At 46.4% G+C, this 24,042-nt stretch overlaps 1 long non-coding RNA gene across 1 annotated transcript in view; it reads right to left on the reverse strand.

Annotated features, from left to right (window-relative positions):
* LOC134911212 (uncharacterized) overlaps positions 1 to 5,212 on the reverse strand; it is a 155,842-nt gene extending 150,630 nt beyond the window's left edge. Inside the window, exon 1 of the long non-coding RNA XR_010176406.1 lies at positions 5,098 to 5,212. This is a non-coding gene — a long non-coding RNA (uncharacterized LOC134911212). The remainder of the gene's footprint in view (positions 1 to 5,097) is intronic.
* Between the last annotated feature and the right edge of the window lie 18,830 nt (positions 5,213 to 24,042).

The following is a 24,042-nucleotide window of genomic DNA, read 5'->3' on the forward strand; positions in this document are numbered from 1 at the left end:
CTCAAATGTGTAAGGGCCATTACAGTGCGTAATTATGTGTATAAATGCATTACTAATGTTGTGGCATTATGTGTATAAGGTGCTCTACTATGTGGCATTGCATATAGAAAGAGCACTACTGTGTCGTCTAATGTGAATAAAGAGCAATAGGGTGTGGTATAATGTGAATAAGGAGCAATTCAGTGTGATGTAATGTGAATAAGGGGCTCTACTGTGAGGAGTAACGTTTATAAGGTAAAGTGATACTACTGTGGAATGTAATGTGAATTATGGACACTATCGCATGATCAAATGTGAATAAAGTTGCAGTACTGTGTGGCGTAATTTGAATTGGGGTTACTATTGTGTGGCCATGCCCCTTGCCAGCAAAAACACACCCCTTTTTGGGCTGTGCGCCAAATGTGCGAACTGTTCCTATTTAAAATATAGGGGGTACAAACACCAAAATAAGGACTGCTATGGGTGAGGGGTGATGGTGCTGGGAAAGAGGTGGAAGGTCAGAGGCGGAACCAGCGGTGGTGCTAGGGGGCACAAGCCAAAATCTTGCCTAGGGCATCATATTGGTTAGGGCCGGCTCTGCTCACAAGAGCCCTTATTTGATCTTCCATGAAGATAGAGCAGAATTGAGGACACGTCAACAATTTCTGCCGAAGGTGGTTTCATCTTTCCACATGAACTAATCTTCGTTGAGTCAAAGTTTCGAGATGGTCAGAGCTTTGAAGATTTATGTCGCCAGAATGGCTCAGATTAGAAAAACAGAGGCTCTGTTTGTCCGGTTTGCTCCCAACAAGATGGGGTGCCCTGCTTCCAAGCAGACTATTGCACGCTGGATCTGTGGTACAATTCAGCATGCTCATTCCACGGCTGGATTGCCGTTACCGAAATCAGTGAGGGCCCATTCTACTAGAAAGGTGGGTTCATGCCGTTGGCTTGTATTCTGTTGAATACAATCGTTCATGCCGTTGGCTTGTATTCTGTTGAATGCCACGTTCTGCGGCATGTTTGAGGTGTGAGCTGGTAAGATGCTGACCGTGGTTTAACAATAAATCCTTTCCTCGAAATGTCCGTCTCCCTGGGCACAGTTCCTATAACTGGAGTCTGGAGGAGGGGCATAGAGGGAGGAGCCAGTTCACACCCTTTGAAAGTCTTAAAGTGCCCATGTCTCCTGCGGATCCCGTCTATACCCCATGGTTCTGAATGTGACCCCAGCATCCTCTACGGACTAAGAGAAAAGGATTTACCGGTAGGTATTAAAATCCTATTTTCTAATACATTCTTTGTATTTTACATATACTTTATACAGTCAAAACTCTGGCACAAACAGTATGACAGGAAAGGCTCTACCTTACCTCACCGCATGTCACTGCTCATCGCGGAACAGATGCTTAGTACATCCTGCCCATAGGATGAAACCTGAATTTTTGGTTGAGCTTGTCCTTCCTTGCTGTTAAAGTGGTAGTGTGGCATGGAGCCAGGGTTGAGGACACCATGATAATAATAAAGGTGGAGTAGGCAGTACTTGTGCTGCATGTCTGTTCACATATATAAAGAATCTTGAAATGCTGATTATTTTAGAAGATGAAGAGGCCAAAAAAAGTGAAATGGAGAAGAGTGTGTGAATCTTGGCCAAATATTGATTAGTAACTGACATTCTGAGGAAGCCGCTGCTTGTGACTTAAGGTGGAGAAACGTGTTAAATGACGGACTACTCACTTTTCAGTATCTTTACTTCCCCACAATTAGTGAATGCAGGGGTTGTTTATCATCTTCCTGGAGAAGGCTGCATACGTTGGATTAGCACCAGCAGTCGGGAGGATATGTTGGACACATTGCTGACTGAATTGAAACTATTACCTGACCAGGAATAGCAGTCAAATGAGGTATTTATGAACAATTACTAAAAAAACTTGGTTTATATCCTTACAATGGATGTTCAGTGCTACATCTAAATATCAGCTGATGTACTAACATCTATCTGCAATCAAAGCTTTGTGATGCTAATTAGCAACTGCACAACTTATAAAGCACAAAACAGCTGTTGATACTAAAGGTGCATACACATGGTGAGATATTGACTTGTGTGCGATTTTGACTGTGTGCTTGCGATTTTGGCTATTGGCGATTTTTACTATACTTTGTACTAGATAGTCAAAATTGACTTTCCTGCACAGTCTATCTAACCTTGCGATACCAACCCCACGGGAGTGCGCAAGGTACTGTAATATTGCACTGTGTGCACACACCTTAAGATTTGAGAGCTTGAATATAGTTATCTCTGTATTACTCCTTTAAATAAATCCCTGCTATACTTGATGGTTTTTATTAACACTAATGTGATATATTTATGATACTGGCTAGTATATTTGCTTATGTATTTGAATAATTGTTTTCATTGTGTTTTTTAATTTGATTTTTTTACTTAAAAATACCTCATTCACCAGTGCTATCTATTACCATCATTTTAATTTGGCATAGTATGTGCTATAATATAGTCTTTCATTCCATTATGGGGCATCCATGCTGATTGGGTAATATTTTTTGTACTGGTGATGCATGTGAATCACACGGTATCCGGACTCCAGATCGACAGCAAGAAGGTCGACACCAATTGGTCGACAAACCTTAGGTCGACATGGACAAAAGGTCGACAGGAACAAGGTCGACATGGAAAAAGGTCGACATGAGTTTTTCACGATTTTTTTCTTTTTTGGAACCTTTTCATACTTAACGATCCACGTGGACTACGATTGGAACGGTAATCTGTGCCGAGCGAAGCGGTAGCGGAGCGAAGGCACCATGCCCGAAGCATGGCGAGCGAAGCGAGCCATGCGAGGGGACGCGGTGCACTAATTGGGGTTCCCGGTCACTCTACGAAGAAAACGACACCAAAAAAACCCCAAAACGCATGTCGACCTTTTTCCAAGTCGACCTTGTTCCTGTCGACCTTTTGTCCATGTCGACCTAAGGTGTGTCGACCAATTGGCGTTGACCTTTTTGCTGTCTATCCTGAGTCCCAGACCCGAGTCACACTGTGCATTAGTTCACTGGTTCACTGATGGCAGTTGCAGTGAGAATTTGGATGCAGTGTGATTGACAGTCTGGGAGTGTCTGAAGGAGGTAATGGGGAGGGGGAGTGGGGAGTTTGAATTGTTTCAGGGACAGAGGCGTAACTAGGGTTTTCTGATCCCAGGGCAAGATGGAAAATGCCCCCCCTCCCCCCAAAAAAAACAAAAACACCAAAAGAAGCATGTGCGTGCGAAAAATGGGCATGGCCACACTCCAGAAGGGGTGTGGCCACTGAAAATGGCAAACAGTGCCAGTTACATTGCCCCACAGTGTCAGTTACATGCCCCACAGTGCCAGATACAATGCCCCGCAGTGCCAGATACATGCCCCGCAGTGCCAGTTACAATGCCCCACAGTGCCGGATACATGCCCCACAGTGCCAGTTACATTGCCCCACAGTGCTAGTTACATTGCCCCACAGTGCCAGATACATGCCCCACAATGCCAGTTACATTGCCTCACAGTGCCAGATACATGCCCCACAGTGCCAGTTACACAAGACTCTCCTCTCCCCCCCCCTCCCCCGTCAGTCACTCACCGCTGCGGCGCTATCACTCTTCTATGTGAGGGGAGGAGAGCGCAGCGCAACGCAGCGCCTCTCCTGCCCCTCACCGCTCCAGGTCTCCGGCGGCGGCTGTGTGGCGCCGGTTCGCTAGTCAATCAGAGCTCGCGGACCGGCAGCCAATCAGGAGCCGGTCTGCAAGCTCTGATTGGCTAACGCCGCCGGAGACCGGACACACGCAGCACTGCTGGCAGCCGCGGTGAGGGGAGGGAGAGACGCTGCGCTCTCCTCCCCTCACATTTCGGCGTGACGGGGGCGAGTGGGGCATGATGCCTTGGCCGCCGGCGGCGCCCCCCTCTCCTGGGTCTGCCAAGGCACCCAGGGCACGTGCCCCACTCACCCTACCCTAGTTACGCCTCTGTTCAGGGACGTTTCTGAGCATGCAACTGTGTCTGTGTACACAGCTACAATGGCTCCAGCGGTTTACTTCTGATGGACATTCTGTACACAGATGATGTGCATCCAATGCTGTGTCTTTGTACGCAAGTGGCCGCATCTGAGATACTGCTGGTTAGTGTCTCAGTACAAATCCCAGCGGATGTGACATTGGCATATTTTCGCAGAACTGCTGCATATGGGACCACAGTTGCTGCACGATTTCCATGCCCTATCTTAAATATGATAAAAATATTATACTACAGAGGAAGTCAACTTAAATTCTGGTTAGTAATCCAGTCACTCAGCAAACTACGTATTACTGTGCTATGGAAGTTGGCCTCAAACTCATGAAGGGCTATATGACATGCAGTAATATTTACATGACACATCATATTGTTGCGGTACTCCAAACATGCCTCTTGGTACCACTGCTAAGTATAGCTGCTCTACGCGCACTTGCTTTTGTGTGCTCCCAGCTGCACCTGCACACCTCCCTGCACAGGTGTTCAATGTTTCATGCAAGACTTCACACTTTATGTTATACCAGCCAATGAACCAAAATAGTATGAGCAGTTTACCTTCAATGCTTTAAGCCCCCCCAAGGATTTTTGCAGGTGCAAATTTCATGATATTTGTCACTTTTTTTTCTAGTTTACTAGAAAATTTGTTCATCCCAAGTGTAGAGAACAGATGATGAAAAGTGATAGGAAAAGAAAAAGGGAAACATTGGATACTACTGCCACCTACTGTCCAATACAAACACTTTATTTGCTCAGTATTTTAAAGATTTTTCTTTTTTTACTTGTTACCTACACTAACCTTAAAATCCTTCGTGACTGCAGTACCCTAATATAGTGACATATATATTTGAATTTTTATAATTATAAATCTCAATTTTCTAGCGGAATATGTAATCGGAGATGATTACTTCACCTGCTTTCTTATTCTGCTGTCACACCATATCTATGTTTTTGTGAAAAACGTTGGGGAATTTGTTAAGTGACTGGATTCTTAATTGGCTGGTAAGCAGTTTGTCTAGCGTAGAGCTTATAATAGGTCAACATGCACCTTTAATTACCGCTGAAGTTTACCTTCCAAAAATAACTGCCTTTTCTGTGGATTCCAAAAGACCATCAGTGAGTTTTGCTTTCCTCCGATTGGCTCATTATTATAGACTGAAAAGCACCCTAGGTACCAGAGTGAGAAATACTGGGTTATTAGCAGTATATTTTAGTATTGCACTGTGGCTCATGAAATCAATAAAGTTTATGCAGCACCTGTTGAAATGAACCACAACTGGAAAAGATCGAGGCCATTAGTATAATGAGTTTGCCTAGTTATTTAACCCTCCTGCTACTAGAGGTGCACAGAGAAAGAGCAATAACTAAATTAAACTTCTAATGGAAGTGACCACTGTGCTGTTAGCTACAGTATCTCAAGGTCATCCCTGAGAATACATCCTTCTAAACAATGAGCCCTTATTACAGCAAGTTAGCAGTGGCGTGTCTATATTAGGTGCAGGGTGTGCGGTAACACAGGTCTCTGGGGAAGGGGGGGCGCACACCTCTGCACCCAAAATAGATCCCATTGTGTGCAGACCAGTACCCACACAAAGCCACCATATACCTGCTGCCAACACCATCTTTCTAGTGATATTTTCAGAAAAATGGGCACTGACGCAAAAGATTGCAAAGAATAACTTTATTTTATGAAACTCCATGCATGGGCGTAGAGAGAGTGAAACGAGTGGAGCTTGAGCTCCAGGCGCCGCTGGGGACAGAAGGCACCGGCTCTCTGTAACAGAGCGGATCTCGGGTAGGAGGAGATGATTGGTAGAGAGGGAAGGGGTGGCCACCACACTGCCTGCATGTTCTATGTCACTGATTCAGTGCAGAGAGTCCAGAGCAGTGTAGTGTGGTTTGTTGTAAGGGATGAGGGGAGGTTTGTAGGCTTGTCAGAAGAACCTTCCTGGCTGTCAGGTATCTGCATTCAGTGATATGAAACATGCAGGTAGTGTGGTGGCCACCCCTTCCCTTTCCTCAGTCCTTTCCTTCTACCCACGGAGTTCAATCACATAGAAGCTCCGCCCTTTCAGGCTAGAATGAGAAGCTGCTCTGCTGCTGCCCTCTTGGTGAGAATTAATGTGTGTATACTGTGTATATGTGTGCGTATGTGTTTATGTCTGTGTATACTGTGTATTTATATGTGTGTGTGTGTGTGTGTGTGTGTGTGTGTGTGTGTGTGTGTCTATATGTATGTATGTGTGTGTTTGAGTAAATGTGAGTGTTTGTGTGTAAATGTGTGTATACATACCTCCCAACTTTTACCCTACCAGAAGAGGGACACACGCGCGCTCCCGAAAAGGGGGCGTGGCCTACAAAAGGGGGCGTGGCTTCACGGAGGACCCGCAGTCACGAGCCACGCCCCCGTTTTCGTCACTGAGGGGGCATGCCCAGCGCTCTGTGAGCAGCTGGCATGCCCCCTCGCCCTCTGTCTCTAGTGAATAGACGCTGTGCGCGTGCGCACAGCGTCTATTCACCACTGCTCTACTAAGCAGGGCAGCGAGTGATAGAGACACTCAACTGCCACCCCCACCGCGGGACACTGTGGCCCGCGGGTGGGACAGCGGGACAGTCCCCCAAACACGGGACTGTCCTGCGAAAATCGGGACAGTTGGGAGGTATGTGTATATGATATATGTGTGTGTGCATATGTGTGTGTTTATGTGTATACATGTATATATCTGTGTATATATGATTGTGCTTATGTATGTCTGTGTGTATATGTGTGTGTAATATATATCTTTGTATACAGTATGTGTGAGTATATGTGTGTGTTTATGTATGTCTGTGCATATGCATGCACAGCACATTTTATTTGGGTGTGCAACGCCGGAGGGGCAAGTCTAGCACCGCCTATTGGTAGTAGCTAGCACCACCTATTGGGCGTGGCTAGCACCAGCCTGCCCCCCCTTCACTCTGTGCCTCTCAGCCTACCACTCCTTCACTCTGTGCCTCTCACCCTGCCCCCCCTTCACTCTGTGCCTCTCAGTCTGCCCCCCTTAACTCTGTGCCTCTCTGCCTGCCTCCCCCCCTTCACTCTGTGCCTCTCAGCCGGCTACCCCTTCCTTCTGTGCCTCTCAGCCTGCCCACCGCCCTTCCACCTGTGCCTCTCAGCCTGCCACCCTTCACTCTGTGCCTCTCAGCCGGCTACCCTTTCCTTCTGTGCCTCTCAGCCTGCCTACCGCCCTTCCACCTGTGCCACTCAGCCTGCCCCCCTTCACTCTGTGCCTCTTATCCGGCTACCCCATCCCTCTGTGCCTCTCAGCCTGCCCCCCCCTTTCACTCTGTCTCTCACCCTGCACTTCGATCTGTGTCTCTCAGAATCTTCCCCTCTCCCATCTCTGTTCACTGGTAGCCTCTCACCTGCATGTGAGCCGGCGGACAGTGAGGTCAGGAGCAGCGGCAGTCAGTAATCAGACAGGGCACAGAGCGTTGAGGGCGGCTGCGCAGTAGTGAGAGTGACAAGCTCGCTGGCGGCAATTCAAATGTGGCGCCGCCACCAGCCAATCATAAGCGCGGTCCGGCAGCCAATCAGGAGCCGCTGCTCCCGATTCGCTGCCGCTACGAGAGCTCCGATTGGCTGGAGACCGGTGCTGCATTTTAAATGCCACAGTCGAGCCTGTCACTCACTACTGCGCACTGTGCGCATCGCTCCCTGCCCTGTCTGATTACGGACTGCTCCTGTTCGCCAGCTCACATGTACTCTGCTGCCACCTGGGCCACCTGGTCTGTCAGGGCCCAGGAAAAAAGGTCCAGACTGTCTTCCCTGTGTGCAGGGGTGCCGGACATTAGGGGGTGCCTGTGCGCACCAGGCACCCCCGGTGCGCACGCCTATGTGTCTGTGTGTATATGTCTGTGTGTATATGTGTATGTCTGTGTATATCTGTGTGTATATATGTGCGTTAATGTGTGTATGTATATGTGTATATTTAGAGATGTGCACCGGACATTTTTCGGGTTTTGTGTTTTGGTTTTGGATTCGGTTCCGCGGCCGTGTTTTGGGTTCGAACGCGTTTTGGCAAAACCTCACCGAATTTTTTTTGTCGGATTCGGGTGTGTTTTGGATTCGGGTGTTTTTTTCAAAAAAACCTAAAAAACAGCTTAAATCATTGAATTTGGGGGTCATTTTGATCCCATGGTATTATCAACCTCAATAACCATAATTTACACTTATTTAAAGTCTATTCTGAATACCTCACACCTCACAATATTATTTTTAGTCCTAAAATTTGCACCGAGGTCGCTGGATGACTAAGCTCAGCGACCCAAGTGGCCGACACAAACACCTGGCCCATCTATGAGTGGCACTGCAGTGTTACGCAGGATGGCCCTTCCAAAAAACACTCCCCAAACAGCACATGACGCAAAGAAAAAAAGAGGCGCAATGAGGTAGCTGTGTGACTAAGCTCAGCGACCCAAGTGGCCGACACAAACACCTGGCCCATCTAGGAGTGGCACTGCAGTGTTACGCAGGCTGGCCCTTCAAAAAACTACTCCCCAAACAGCACATGACGCAAAGAAAAAAAGAGGCGCAATGAGGTAGCTGTGTGAGTAAGCTAAGCGACCCTAGTGGCCGACACAAACACCTGGCCCATCTAGGAGTGGCACTGCAGTGTCACGCAGGATGGCCCTTCAAAAAACTACTCCCCAAACAGCACATGACGCAAAGAAAAAAAGAGGCACAATGAGGTAGCTGTGTGAGTAAGCTAAGCGACCCTAGTGGCCGACACAAACACCTTGCCCATCTAGGAGTGGCACTGCAGTGTCACGCAGGCTGGCCCTTCAAAAAACTACTCCCCAAACAGCACATGACGCAAAGAAAAATTAAAGAAAAAAGAGGTGCAAGATGGAATTGTCCTTGGGCCCTCCCACCCACCCTTATGTTGTATAAACAGGACATGCACACTTTAACCAACCCATCATTTCAGTGACAGGGTCTGCCACACGACTGTGACTGAAATGATGGTTGGTTTGGACCCCCACCAAAAAAGAAGCAATTAATCTCTCCTTGCACAAACTGGCTCTACAGAGGCAAGATGTCCACCTCATCATCATCCTCCGATTCATCACCGTGTACATCCCCCTCCTCACAGATTATCAATTCGTCCCCACTGGAATCCACCATCTCAGCTCCCTGTGTACTTTGTGGAGGCAATTGCTGCTGGTCAATGTCTCCACGGAGGAATTGATTATAATTCATTTTAATGAACATCATTTTCTCCACATTTTCTGGAAGTAACCTCGTACGCCGATTGCTGACAAGGTGAGCGGCGGCACTAAACACTCTTTCGGAATACACACTTGTGGGAGGGCAACTTAGGTAGAATAAAGCCAGTTTGTGCAAAAGCCTCCAAATTGCCTCTTTTTCCTGCCAGTATACGTACGGACTGTCTGACGTGCCTACTTGGATGCGGTCACTCATATAATCCTCCACCATTCTTTCAATGGTGAGAGAATCATATGCAGTGACAGTAGACGACATGTCCGTAATCGTTGTCAGGTCCTTCAGTCCGGACCAGATGTCAGCATCAGCAGTCGCTCCAGACTGCCCTGCATCACCGCCAGCGGGTGGGCTCGGAATTCTGAGCCTTTTCCTCGCACCCCCAATTGCGGGAGAATGTGAAGGAGGAGCTGTTGACCGATCAAGTTCCACTTGACTTGATAATTTTCTCACCAGCAGGTCTTTGAACCCCTGCAGACTTGTGTCTGCCGGAAAGAGAGATACAACATAGGTTTTAAATCTAGGATCGAGCACGGTGGCCAAAATGTAGTGCTCTGATTTCAACAGATTGACCACCCGTGAATCCTGGTTAAGCGAATGAAGGACTCCATCCACAAGTCCCACATGCCTAGCGGAATTGCTCTTTCTTAGCTCCTCCTTCAATGTCTCCAGCTTCTTCTGCTAAAGCCTGATGAGGGGAATGACCTGACTCAGGCTGGCAGTGTCTGAATTGACTTCACGTGTGGTAAGTTCAAAAGGTTGCAGAACCTTGCACAACGTTGAAATCATTCTCCACTGCGCTTGAGACAGGTGCATTCCACCTCCTTTGCCTATATCGTGGCCAGATGTATAGGCTTGAATGGCCTTTTGCTGCTCCTCCAACCTCTGAAGCATATAGAGGGTTGAATTCCACCTCGTTACTTACCACTTCTTGCTTCAGATGATGGCAGGGCAGGTTCAGGCGTTTTTGGTGTTGCTCCAGTCTTCTGTACGTGGTGCCTGTACGCCGAAAGTGTCCCACAATTCTTCTGGCCACCGACAGCATCTCTTGCACGCCCCTGTCGTTTTTTAAATAATTCTGCACCACCAAATTCAAGGTATGTGCAAAACATGGGACGTGCTGGAATTTGCCCAGATATAATGCACGCACAATATTGCTGGCGTTGTCCGATGCCACAAATTCACAGGAGAGTCCAATTGGGGTAAGCCATTCTGCGATGATCTTCCTCAGTTGCCGTAAGAGGTTTTCAGCTGTGTGCGTATTCTGGAAAGCGGTGATACAAAGCGTAGCCTGCCTAGGAAAGAGTTGGCGTTTGCGAGATGCTGCTACTGGTGCCGCCGCTGCTGTTCTTGCGGCGGGAGTCAATACATCTACCCAGTGGGCTGTCACAGTCATATAGTCCTGAGTCTGCCCTGCTCCACTTGTCCACATGTCCGTGGTTAAGTGGACATTGGGTACAACTGCATTTTTTAGGACACTGGTGAGTCTTTTTCTGAGGTCTGTGTACATTTTCGGTATCGCCTGCCTAGAGAAATGGAACCTAGATGGTATTTGGTACCGGGTACACAGTACCTCAAACAAGTCTATAGTTGGCTCTGCAGTAATGATGGATACCGGAAACCACGTTTCTCACCGCCCAGGATGCCAAGGCCTCAGTTATCCGCTTTGCAGCAGGATGACTGCTGTGATATTTCATATTCCTCGCAAAGGACTGTTGGACAGTCAATTGCTTGGTGGAAGTAGTAAAAGTGGTCTTACGACTTCCCCTCTGGGATGACCATCGACTCCCAGCAGCAACAACAGCAGCGCCAGCAGCAGTAGGCGTTACACTCAAGGATGCATCGGAGGAATCCCAGGCAGGAGAGGACTCGTCAGAATTGCCAGTGACATGGCCTGCAGGACTATTGGCATTCCTGGGGAAGGAGGAAATTGACACTGAGGGAGTTGGTGGGGTGGTTTGCGTGAGCTTGGTTACAAGAGGAAGGGATTTACTGGTCAGTGGACTGCTTCCGCTGTCGCCCAAAGTTTTTGAACTTGTCACTGACTTATGATGAATGCGCTGCAGGTGACGTATAAGGGAGGATGTTCCGAGGTGGTTAACGTCCTTACCCCTACTTATTACAGCTTGACAAAGGCAACACACGGCTTGACACCTGTTGTCCGCATTTCTGTTGAAATACTTCCACACCGAAGAGCTGATTTTTTTTGTATTTTCACCAGGCATGTCAATGGCCATATTCCTCCCACGGACAACAGGTGTCTCCCCGGGTGCCTGACTTAAACAAACCACCTCACCATCAGAATCCTATAACCCGTGTAAAAAGGCTGAAGTTCGGGGGGGTTCGGATTCCGAGGAACCGAACCCGCTCATCTCTAGTTCCTGATAGTCAGATTGAAGATGTCATTGTTGAAGTACACCAGGATGAGGAGGATATGGGTGTTGCTGGCGCTGGGGAGGAAATTGACAAGGAGGATTCTGATGGTGAAGTGGTTTGTTTAAGTCAGGCACCCGGGGAGACACCTGTTGTCCGTGGGAGGAATATGGCCATTGACATGCCTGGTGAAAATACCAAAAAAATCAGCTCTTCGGTGTGGAAGTATTTCAACAGAAATGCGGACAACAGGTGTCAAGCCGTGTGTTGCCTTTGTCAAGCTGTAATAAGTAGGGGTAAGGACGTTAACCACCTCGGAACATCCTCCCTTATACGTCACCTGCAGCGCATTCATCATAAGTCAGTGACAAGTTCAAATACTTTGGGCGACAGTGGAAGCAGTCCACTGACCAGTAAATCCCTTCCTCTTGTAACCAAGCTCACGCAAACCACCCCACCAACTCCCTCAGTGTCAATTTCCTCCTTCCCCAGGAATGCCAATAGTCCTGCAGGCCATGTCACTGGCAATTCTGACGAGTCCTCTCCTGCCTGGGATTCCTCCGATGCATCCTTGAGTGTAATGTCTACTGCTGCTGGCGCTGCTGTTGTTGCTGCTGGGAGTCGATGGTCATCCCAGAGGGGAAGTCGTAAGACCACTTTTACTACTTCCACCAAGCAATTGACTGTCCAACAGTCCTTTGCGAGGAAGATGAAATATCACAGCAGTCATCCTGCTGCAAAGCGGAAAACTGAGGCCTTGGCATCCTGGGCGGTGAGAAACGTGGTTCCGGTATCCATCATTACTGCAGAGCCAACTATAGACTTGTTTGAGGTACTGTGTCCCCGGTACCAAATACCATCTAGGTTCCATTTCTCTAGGCAGGCGATACCGAAAATGTACACAGACCTCAGAAAAAGACTCACCAGTGTCCTAAAAAATGCAGTTGTACCCAATGTCCACTTAACCACGGACATGTGGACAAGTGGAGCAGGGCAGACTCAGAACTATATGACTGTGACAGCCCACTGGGTAGATGTATTGACTCCCGCCGCAAGAACAGCAGCGGCGGCACCAGTAGCAGCATCTCGCAAACGCCAACTCTTTCCTAGGCAGGCTACGCTTTGTATCACCGCTTTCTAGAATACGCACACAGCTGAAAACCTCTTACGGCAACTGAGGAAGATCATCGCAGAATGGCTTACCCCAATTGGACTCTCCTGTGGATTTGTGGCATCGGACAACGCCAGCAATATTGTGTGTGCATTAAATCTGGGCAAATTCCAGCACGTCCCATGTTTTGCACATACCTTGAATTTGGTGGTGCAGAATTATTTAAAAAACGACAGGGGCGTGCAAGAGATGCTGTCGGTGGCCAGAAGAATTGCGGGACACTTTCAGCGTACAGGCACCACGAACAGAAGACTGGAGCAACACCAAAAACGCTTGAACCTGCCCTGCCATCATCTGAAGCAAGAAGTGGTAACGAGGTGGAATTCAACCCTCTATATGCTTCAGAGGTTGGAGGAGCAGCAAAAGGCCATTCAAGCCTATACAACTGACCATGATATAGGAGGTGGAATGCACCTGTCTCAAGCGCAGTGGAGAATGATTTCAACGTTGTGCAAGGTTCTGCAACCTTTTGAACTTGCCACACGTGAAGTCAGTTCTGACACTGCCAGCCTGAGTCAGGTCATTCCCCTCATAAGGCTTTTGCAGAAGAAGCTGGAGACATTGAAGGAGGAGCTAACACAGAGCGATTCCGCTAGGCATGTGGGACTTGTGGATGGAGCCCTTAATTCGCTTAACAAGGATTCACGAGTGGTCAATCTGTTGAAATCAGAGCACTACATTTTGGCCACCGTGCTTGATCCTAGATTTAAAACCTACGTTGTATCTCTCTTTCCGGCAGACACAAGTCTGCAGGGGTTCAAAGAACTGCTGGTGAGAAAATTGTCAAGTCAAGCGGAACGCGACCTGTCAACATCTCCTCCTTCACATTCTCCCGCAACTGGGGGTGCGAGGAAAAGGCTCAGAATTCCGAGCCCACCCGCTGGCGGTGATGCAGGGCAGTCTGGAGCGACTGCTGATGCTGACATCTGGTCCGGACTGAAGGACCTGCCAACGATTACGGACATGTCGCTACTGTCACTGCATATGATTCTCTCACCATTGAAAGAATGGTGGAGGATTATATGAGTGACCGCATCCAAGTAGGCACGTCAGACAGTCCGTACGTATACTGGCAGGAAAAAGAGGCAATTTGGAGGCCCTTGCACAAACTGGCTTTATTCTACCTAAGTTGCCCTCCCACAAGTGTGTACTCCGAAAGAGTGTTTAGTGCCGCCGCTCACCTTGTCAGCAATCGGCGTACGAGGTTACTTCCAGAAAATGTGGAGAAGATGATGTTCATTAAAATGAATTATAATCAATTCCTCCGTGGAGACATTCACCAGCAGCAATTGCCTCCACAAAGTACACAGGGAGCTGTGATGGTGGATTCCAGTGGGGACGAATTGATAATCTGTGAGGAGGGGGATGTACACGGTGATGAATCGGAGGATGATGATGAGGTGGACATCTTGCCTCTGTAGAGCCAGTTTGTGCAAGGAGAGATTAATTGCTTCTTTTTTGGTGGGGGTCCAAACCAACCCGTAATTTCAGTCACATTCGTGTGGCAGACCCTGTCACTGAAATGATGGGTTGGTTAAAGTGTGCATGTCCTGTTTATACAACATAAGGGTGGGTGGGAGGGCCCAAGGACAATTCCATCTTGCACCTCTTTTTTCTTTCATTTTTCTTTGCGACATGTGCTGTTTGGGGAGTGTTTTTTGGAAGGGCCATCCTGCGTGACACTGCAGTGCCACTCCTAGATGGGCCAGGTGTTTGTGTCGGCCACTAGGGTCGCTTATCTTAGTCACACAGCTACCTCATTGCGCCTCTTTTTTTTCTTCTTTGCGTCATGTGCTGTTTGGGGAGTATTTTTTGGAAGGGACATCCGGCCTGACACTGCAGTGCCACTCCTAGATGGGCCAGGTGTTTGTGTCGGCCACTAGGGTCGCTTAGCTTACTCACACAGCTACCTCATTGCGCCTCTTTTTTTCTTTGCGTCATGTGCTGTTTGGGGGGTGTTTTTTGGAAGGGCCATCCTGCGTGACACTGCAGTGCCACTCCTAGATGGGCCAGGTGTTTGTGTCGGCCACTTGGGTCGCTGAGCTTAGTCATCCAGCGACCTCGGTGCAAATTTTAAGACTAAAAATAATATTGTGAGGTGTTCGGTGTTCAGAATAGACTGAAAATGAGTGGAAATTATGGTTATTGAGGTTAATAATACTTTGGGATCAAAATGACCCCCAAATTCTATGATTTAAGCTGTTTTTTAGGGTTTTTTGAAAAAAAACACCCGAATCCAAAACACACCCGAATCCGACAAAAAAAATTTGGTGAGGTTTTGCCAAAACGCGTTCGAACCCAAAACACGGCCGCGGAACCGAACCCAAAACCAAAACACAAAACCCAAAAAATTTCCGGTGCACATCTCTATCAGGAACTGTACTGCGGGTGCTCCTTCCAGCACTTGCAGGGGGCGTGCAAATGGTGGAAGGCGCATGCTCTTCACGTCCAGTGTTGGGAAGGTCAGGCATCGCAACCGACACAATTGGACTCTCCTTGTGGATTTGTTATTTCGAAGAACGCACAGTTCTTTGCTGTGCTTTTGCCAGCTTAAGTCTTTTCATTTTTCTAGCGAGAGGCTGAGTGCTTCCATCCTCATGTGAAGCTGAACCACTAGCCATGAACATAGGCCAGGGTCTCAGCCGTTCCTTGCCACTCCGTGTGGTAAATGGCATATTGCCAAGTTTACGCATCTCCGACGACGATTTTATTTTAGATTTTTGAGTCCTTTTTTTACTGATATTTTGTGTTTTGGATTTTACATGCTCTGTACTATGACATTGGGCATCGGCCTTGGCAGACGACGTTGATGGAATTTCATCGTCTCGGCCATGACTAGTGGCAGCAGCTTCAGCACGAGGTGGAAGTGGATCTTGATCTTTCCCTATTTTTGGAACCTCAACATTTTTGTTCTCCATATTTTAATAGGCACAACTAAAAGGCACCTCAGGTAAACAATGGAGATGGATGGATACTAGTATACTTATGGATGACGAGTGACTGACGACACAGAGGTAGCTACAGCCGTGGACTACCGTACTGCGTCTGCTAGTATAGAGATGATAATGATATAAAAATATATATCACTACTGCAGGTATATATATATAATATATAATGACGGACCTGCTGGACGCTGTCAGCAGACTGCTGAACTACTAGTATGAAGAAGATAGAAAAAAAAACCCCCACCACAGGTAGGTATACAATTATGGACGAACACTGACGACACAGAGGTAGCCACAGCCGTGGACTACCGTACTGCGTCTGCTAATATAGAGATGATAATGATATAAAAAATATATATATATCACTACTGCAGGTATATATATATAATATATAATGACGGACCTGCTGGACGCTGTCAGCAGACTGCTGAACTACTAGTATGAAGAAGATAGAAAAAAAAAACCCCCACCACAGGTAGGTATACAATTATGGACGAACACTGACGACACAGAGGTAGCCACAGCCGTGGACTACCGTACTGCGTCTGCTAATATAGAGATGATAATGATATAAAAAATATATATATATCACTACTGCAGGTATATATATATAATATATAATGACGGACCTGCTGGACGCTGTCAGCAGACTGCTGAACTACTAGTATGAAGAAGATAGAAAAAAAAAAAACCCACCACAGGTTGGTATACAATTATGGACGAGCACTGACGACACAGAGGTAGCCACAGCCGTGGACTACCGTACTGCGTCTGCTAATATAGAGATGATAATGATATAAAAAATATATATATATCACTACTGCAGGTATATATATATAATATATAATGACAGACCTGCTGGACGCTGTCAGCAGACTGCTGAACTACTAGTATGAAGAAGATAGAAAAAAAAAACCCCACCACAGGTAGGTATACAATTATGGACGAGCACTGACGACACAGAGGTAGCCACAGCCGTGGACTACCGTACTGCGTCTGCTAATATAGAGATGATAATGATATAAAAAAATATATATATATCACTACTGCAGGTATATATAATATATAATGACAGACCTGCTGGACGCTGTCAGCAGACTGCTGAACTACTAGTATGAATAAGATAGAAAAAAAAAACACCCACCACAGGTAGGTATACAATTATGGACGAGCACTGACGACACAGAGGTAGCTACAGCCGTGGACTACCGTACTGCGTCTGCTAATATGGAGATGATAAAGATGATAGAGATAAACAAAAAATATATAACACTACTGCAGGTAAATATTTATATAATATAATGAATGACGGACCTGCTGGACACTGTCAGCAGAATGCGTTTATAGAATAAAAAAAAAAAACACCACAGGAGTGTTTAACTTTTTCAGGCAGACAATATACTGGTGGTCAGTGGTCACACTGGCAGCAAAAGTGTGCACTGTACTCCTGCTATAACTGCTCCCCAGTCTCCCCCACAATTAAGCTGTGTGAGCAGCACTGGCAGTGAGCACTCAGCACAGTCAGATATAATACATACATAGATGATATATTATCATGATCATATTATCATGCAGCACACTGAGGCTGAGCACAGATATGGTATGTGACTGTGTATCGTTTTTTTTCAGGCAGAGAACCGATTAAAATTAAACTGGTGGTCACACTATCAGTATCAGCAAAACTCTGCTGCACTGTACTGAGTACTCCTCCTAATGCTCCCCAAATTAGTAAATCAACTCAAGTGTCTCTGACTCTCTAATCTAATCTAAACGGAGAGGACGCCAGCCACGTCCTCTCCCTATCAATCTCAATGCACGTGTGAAAATGGCGGCGACGCGCGGCTCCTTATATAGAATCCGAGTCTCGCGAGAATCCGACAGCGGGATGATGACGTTCGGGCGCGCTCGGGTTAACCGAGCAAGGCGGGAGGATCCGAGTCTGCTCGGACCCGTGCAAAAAAAGGCTGAAGTTCGGGGGGGTTCGGATTCCGAGGAACCGAACCCGCTCATCTCTAGTATATATCTGTGTATAATATGTGTGTGTTTATGTATGTATGTGCCCAAATGTGTTATAATCTATATATATATATGTATGTATGTATGTATGTATGTATGTATGTATGTGTGGTGGTGGTGGTTGTGGGTGGGGGCACCGTGACATGACCCTTCTCTGGGTTTCATGTCTCCAACAACGCTACGCCTCTGACTCCATGCATCAAGCATACTGTATAACATACCTCCCAACTTTCCCAATTTCAGCAGGATAGTCCAATTATTCTGGGATGGTACCACTGTCCAACCCATGGGCCTCACGGTCCTGCAGGCGAGGGGTAGTTGGGAGTGGTGGCATTCTGACACAGCTACAGAACAGTGGAGAATGGATGACCGGCACATGCGCCCATCATCCACACACACTGTGCAGACTCTGAAGAGAGGCTGAGGGTGTCTAGCAACTCCCGGAGGGCTGGGCAAGCCAACAGCATGATGAAACAAGATCAGTATGATGACTGATGGGATCCCGGCGGTGGTAATATTAACGCTAGAATCCCAACAGCCAGAATCCCAACCTCGAGCGCAGCGTGTCCCCTCATGGGTTCGCTACGCTCGCCGCGCTTTTGGCCTGGTGGCGACCAAGGTTCTATTCCACCTCGGGTGGTGGAGTGGACCACCACCCAAGTGGGGTTTCTGGCCGGTGGTCAGGATTCTGACCATCGGCATTTCAATGGCTGTCGGGATTTTGGCACCAGGATTTCAACCGCTGGGATCCTGACAGCCGGGAATATAACTGCATATCGATGAAACCATGGGCAAGGCTCACTGATTCAGCATTCCTGTGAGCAGAGGTGCCACTTACTATAGGTACACCCGGTGTGGCGCTGGGAAAAGGGAGCGGGGCTTCACAGAAAAGGGAAGGGGCTTTGTGGGATGGGGCGTGGTGTCGAGTCCTGATCCCCATTTTTTCGGCACTCTGGGGGTTCAGCAGGGGGTCTGCCCGCAGGGGAGTGCTGTAGCTGCAGTGACAGCTCCTACACAGTGCCAGGAGCCGAATGCTGCACATAATGTAACAGTGCAGCACTTGGGTCCTGTCATTGAGCACCCCCCTGCGTGACGCCACTGCCTCTGAGGCCCCATACCCTTGTCACTAAACCATGATACCTAATTTTAGGCCCACCCACTACAGAAAAGTTGGGAAGTTGGCAAATGACGGGTAAAAATGCTAGTTTGTTTGCATTATTGTGGGACACTGGCACAAGAAGGAAAATTAGTGAGAGGTGAGAAAAATGTGACATAACAATTACATCATCAACAATGTAATATGGCGCAATATGAAGTGGATGCACTATAGTGTGGCACAGTATGAACTGAGGCACTATAATGTGGCACAATATGAACTGGGGCACTGTAACTTGGCACAATATGAAGTGGAGTCACTATAGTGTGGCATGATATGAACTGGTGATATTGTAATGTGGCATAATATGAACTAGGGACACTGTATGTTACAATACGAAATGAGGGTACTCTGTTGCATAATGGACCTCAATCAGGTCCGGTTGTTCTTGCGCTCTGATGCGCAAAGTACCTATGTTCAGTACTTTGCGCATGCACAGGAATCTTTCTGTGCATGTGTGAACGGGTCCTGCAACGAAGGACAGAAGGACAGCATCAGACTGTCAGTGCTTGATAGTTTGATGCTGTGTGTGGGTGCGAAAGGAGTGGTGACAGTCTCCGTTTATAAAAATGGAGGCATGTTACCACCGTTTATGGGGAAAGAAGAGGCCAGGGATCTCCATCGCTGCACAGAAATTTTTTGCCCACTGTGATGAGCCAGCTTCGCAAGCCACCCGATGGTGCCAGGGAAGATCTGATACTGCATCCTTCAGATCAGTAATGAAGCAGGGAGCATGATGCCTCCTGCTGCATTACCATAGTAATCTCTGCTGCTTCCACTTAAGCAGCAATGATATCAACTCAAACCAGGGCCAGATTAAGACTTTGGGGGCACCTAAGATGGCGGGAGACCCGGGGAAAAAGGGGGGTATATATTGTTATGTGCATACTTCCCAACATGACCAATTCCAGAAGGGACAAAATGCTCTCTACCTAGACTACCCTCTTAATGTATGATTGGTGTCACCTGAATTGAACTATTTATTTGATAAGAAAGGTATTTTAACACAAGTGATTGCAATCATAAATTAAGAGGGAAGTCCAGGTAGAGAGCATTTTGTCCCTCCTGGAATGGGTCATGTTGGGAGGTATGGATTGTGCATATTAAATTTAAACCAATGGTGTATATTAGATTTAAACTAATACTGTAGTTTAATAATGCCTGGGTACTGTTTATAGCAACCCCTATTTGCGAGACAATTATTTTAGAAAGTTTTCTTGTAGTGGAACAAAGACAATTTAAACAACCTTACAATACACATAGAAAAATGAAATCTATAATGTATCTTGTCACATACAAGTATAGCAGCAGCCTCTGTATTACTTACACACTGGGACAGGACTTAGGAGAACTACCTGTGTGTGTTTCTTTCTCTGAAACCTGATACTCACTTTGTCTCTACCTGCACTGCATACTGTCCTGTTTGCATTCTGTCTGCCTAGTTCTGCTTCTGCACAACAGGTAGAGCTATTGTGCTCCGGCTGGGGGGGGGGGGGTGCTTGCTGACAGAGGGGGGCACTTGGGTACAGTATGACCTTTGCCCCCCCCCCCCCCCCCTTTAATCTGGCTATGACTCCAACCACATCTGAATTAGCCCCATTGTGTACTGGCAGCCCTACAACATGACATAATGTGAACTAAGGCACTTCTATGGTGCATAACATTAAAAGTAGGCACTACAGGGTGATTCAAAAGTCATAGTACACTCTTTTGTTTCAACATCTGTGCAGGAAATGGAAAAACTGAATACTCCAGTAAGGTATGGGTGAGCTGGGCTATCTTTTAGGGCATATACCGAACATGCGCGCCATCTTGAAATCTCCCATCTTGAATCTAAGTCAGTTTTCATGTCAAACAACATTAGATTTTGCTGAAAAGTTTATTGCTGCAAACAGATTTGAAATAGCAGTTATGGTTCAAAAGTTACAACACTTTTTTGTTGCAGGTAACTGAAGATGGCTTTGACAAAAGAGGAGAGAATTGAGGTTATTTTGATGTCTGGAGAATTAATTTTCTGTGTCATAGCTGCAGATTTTAACAACTGGCACCTAGAAAGGCCTCCAATTTCACATAACACTGTCAGGTGCCTCATTTCCAAATTCCGCGAAGCTGGGACTGTGGCTGACAAGTCACGGAGTGGTCGTCCAAAAAGTGCTACTGGTCTTTCTGGGTGCCGATTGTTAAAATCTGCAGCTATGATATTACTATGAAGCCCACATACTGTAGTCCTGGCTACACCCCTGTATATGGTAAAATCAGATAATATAATATTACATTATATAATCAGAGAGGGGAGACCTTGACATGCTTTCCTTGCTAGTGCAACATAGTCTCAAGCCTACAGTGCCATAGTGCCAGCACTATTAGTAACTTAGGGCCTAATTGTTTGTAAGTCAAGCAAAAAAAAAAAATAAAGTAACTTTGTGTCTGTAACAAACCATGTTGCCATGCAAGGGGAGCAAATACATTTATATTTTTTCTGTGCATTGTAAATACTGGCTGCTTTTGCATGTAGCCTACAAATGTTAGCTTTACTTTTACGCTGCAATTTAGATTTCAGTTTGGACATACCCCACCCAAATCTAACTCTCTCCCATCTGCAGTGCTGCATGGTTTTGCTCAGTTGCTTCTGTTTTTGCTTTACTTACAACATGAATTAGGTGATGCCATGGTGTATAACGCACTCATGTTTGCACTCAAAAAAATTCAAAGATATCCTCTTCCTAAAGATCCACTGTTACAGAGCATTACTCAATGCTGGTTAGTGTACTCCTTATTGCAGGCATGGGTTCTAAATAACTGACAGCTCTGTAGAAAATGGCAATGAAGAAAAATAAACATGTTTAATCTCAATTGCAATGTTTTTTTGCTGTCTAAATCCTGAAGCTAATACATAAATTATAACAATATTCCCTCAAATGCAGTAGCATTTCACTAACCCACCCTCTTCTTGGTTGGTGGCACTTGGAAGTAATTCCCAGTGTATTGTGTGCTATCCCATTCCACCTGCAGTAATTATTAACTGACCTCTTCTCTTGCGGTCAGTGTAATGATCAATAGAGTACCCTTCTGTGCTGGGGAAACTATGGCCCTCATTCCGAGTTGATCGCTAAGAGTCTTCGCAACGCAAATGTACGAAATGTAAGTATCTGCGCATGCGCAAATGCGTGATTACGCATGCGCGAGTATATACGTACGACAACTGGGCAAAATTACTCAGAAAAAAAAAAGCCGTAACTGGCAAACGAAAACGAGGAGTGGCGTGGGCGTGGCGGAGGCGAGACTTCGCAATGCTCCGACATGGGCGTGAAAGTGGGCGTACAGTGTGGGAGTATGCAACTCGCAATGGGCGTGTTTTTCGCAAATAAACATTGTCGCTGTTAAAACTAACATAGGAAACCGTAGCAACATTCACGCAGCAGCCGAGTAGGTCTGCAGTTACTCTACATTTGCGAAGTACTGGTACAAGTGTGTATGCAGTAATTAGCAGTTAATTGGATATCACATTCATCTGATGTCCAATTACTTGTTAATTAATGAGCAGATGAAAGTTACCAACCAGCAATTGTCTGAACACACATCACATGTTTATTCTACTCACATATAAATCTCACACACTGCCAAATAAGGGTGTGATTTTTGTTGAATTTGTTGTGTAAGCATTTGTAAAACTTGTTTTAATGTGTGTAAGACTCCCAAATACAAGCAAGTGAAAATATTTGTGAAAGTGTTTGAAATCTGCAACATTTTTTACAAATAAACCAACACCCACATAATGCAGCATACACTTTAATTTAGTCTTAAAAGTCACAATAATATTTGATTATAATATCTGACAATGTTTGAAATGATGTCCTGTTGACCATAGATATTTATAAAAAGCGTCGTGTCTGTTTACTTAATATGGACATTAAAGTGTGGTGCAAAGCATACCTTTTTTTTGTTTTTATTTTCAATTTTTAAGGAGAATTAGCAGATTGGTCTACAAGTGTCTATATGCTGACCTAATCTTTCTTGAACTGCATTACCTTGAAGAAACTGCTCAAATTTTTTAAATATATTTTTTATTACTATAATAATATTTCACAACATTTAAACATGGCTCCACGTGAGTCGCACAGGCAGAGATGGACCAAGCAGCAAGCAGATGGCACTGACAATCATTAGATAGCAGAACTCAGTACTCTGCAAAATTCTGCTTCTGACAAAAGTATATTTTTAAAGCATAAATAAAACATGACACACCCTGCCACACACAAATTTTAAACCAAATGAGAAAGAATTAGGATCCACCACACAAACACAACAATACATAGCACACTAGTAAGAGGAAGATGGCTCTGGTGTTTATACACATAAACTCACAGGCTACAATACATCCAAACAGAAAGAATACATTTCACTAAGAGGGAGTTATCCATTCTGGTCACACAAGCCAACTCCAAAAATACATAGAGGCAACATCAAAAACATGGGTGCTGCCCATCTGGAGAGACATCATTTTCTTCTTTTTCTCCCCGCCTGAGGCTGTTCTTCTTTGGAAGGTCTGCGGAGCGACCTTCGTTGGGCCTGCCCAGTGGGCTGTTCTTCCTGGGCAGGGGCAGGGGAGGGAGCCGATGTGGGTGGCTCTCTGCCACTGTGGGCAAGGGAGACAGCGATGGCCTGGAGCCCTTGCAAGATGTTATTTGCAAGGGTTTGGAATGAGGAGGCAAGTTGTTCTTGGCCCTGCCTGATCTCTGCCAGACCTTGGCAGAGTTGAGCAACACCTTGCTCAACACAGGTTCGGTGCTCAGTGAGCCGGACAGCTATCTGGCTTACCTCCCGGATGACCCCGTCTTGAAACCGATTTAGGCTCTCACCATACCTAGCGATTTCAAGCAGGATCTCCGGGATAGCAGAGGGTTGGGTGGGGGGGCCAGTAGGAACCTGCAGAGGTGGGATTTGTTGGCCCACACTGCCAGACTCACTAGGTCCCTCCACCTCAGCCTCAACCACATAACCGTCCTGTGACTCAAACGGATCACCCCCCTGTGCTGTGTTTTGTGGCAAGCAAATAGAAGAATGTGTGGGAAAAAAGTAGGATACAAAATT

This window comes from Pseudophryne corroboree, chromosome 4 (genome assembly GCF_028390025.1).
Source record: "Pseudophryne corroboree isolate aPseCor3 chromosome 4, aPseCor3.hap2, whole genome shotgun sequence".
NCBI classification, from domain to species: domain Eukaryota; kingdom Metazoa; phylum Chordata; class Amphibia; order Anura; family Myobatrachidae; genus Pseudophryne; species Pseudophryne corroboree.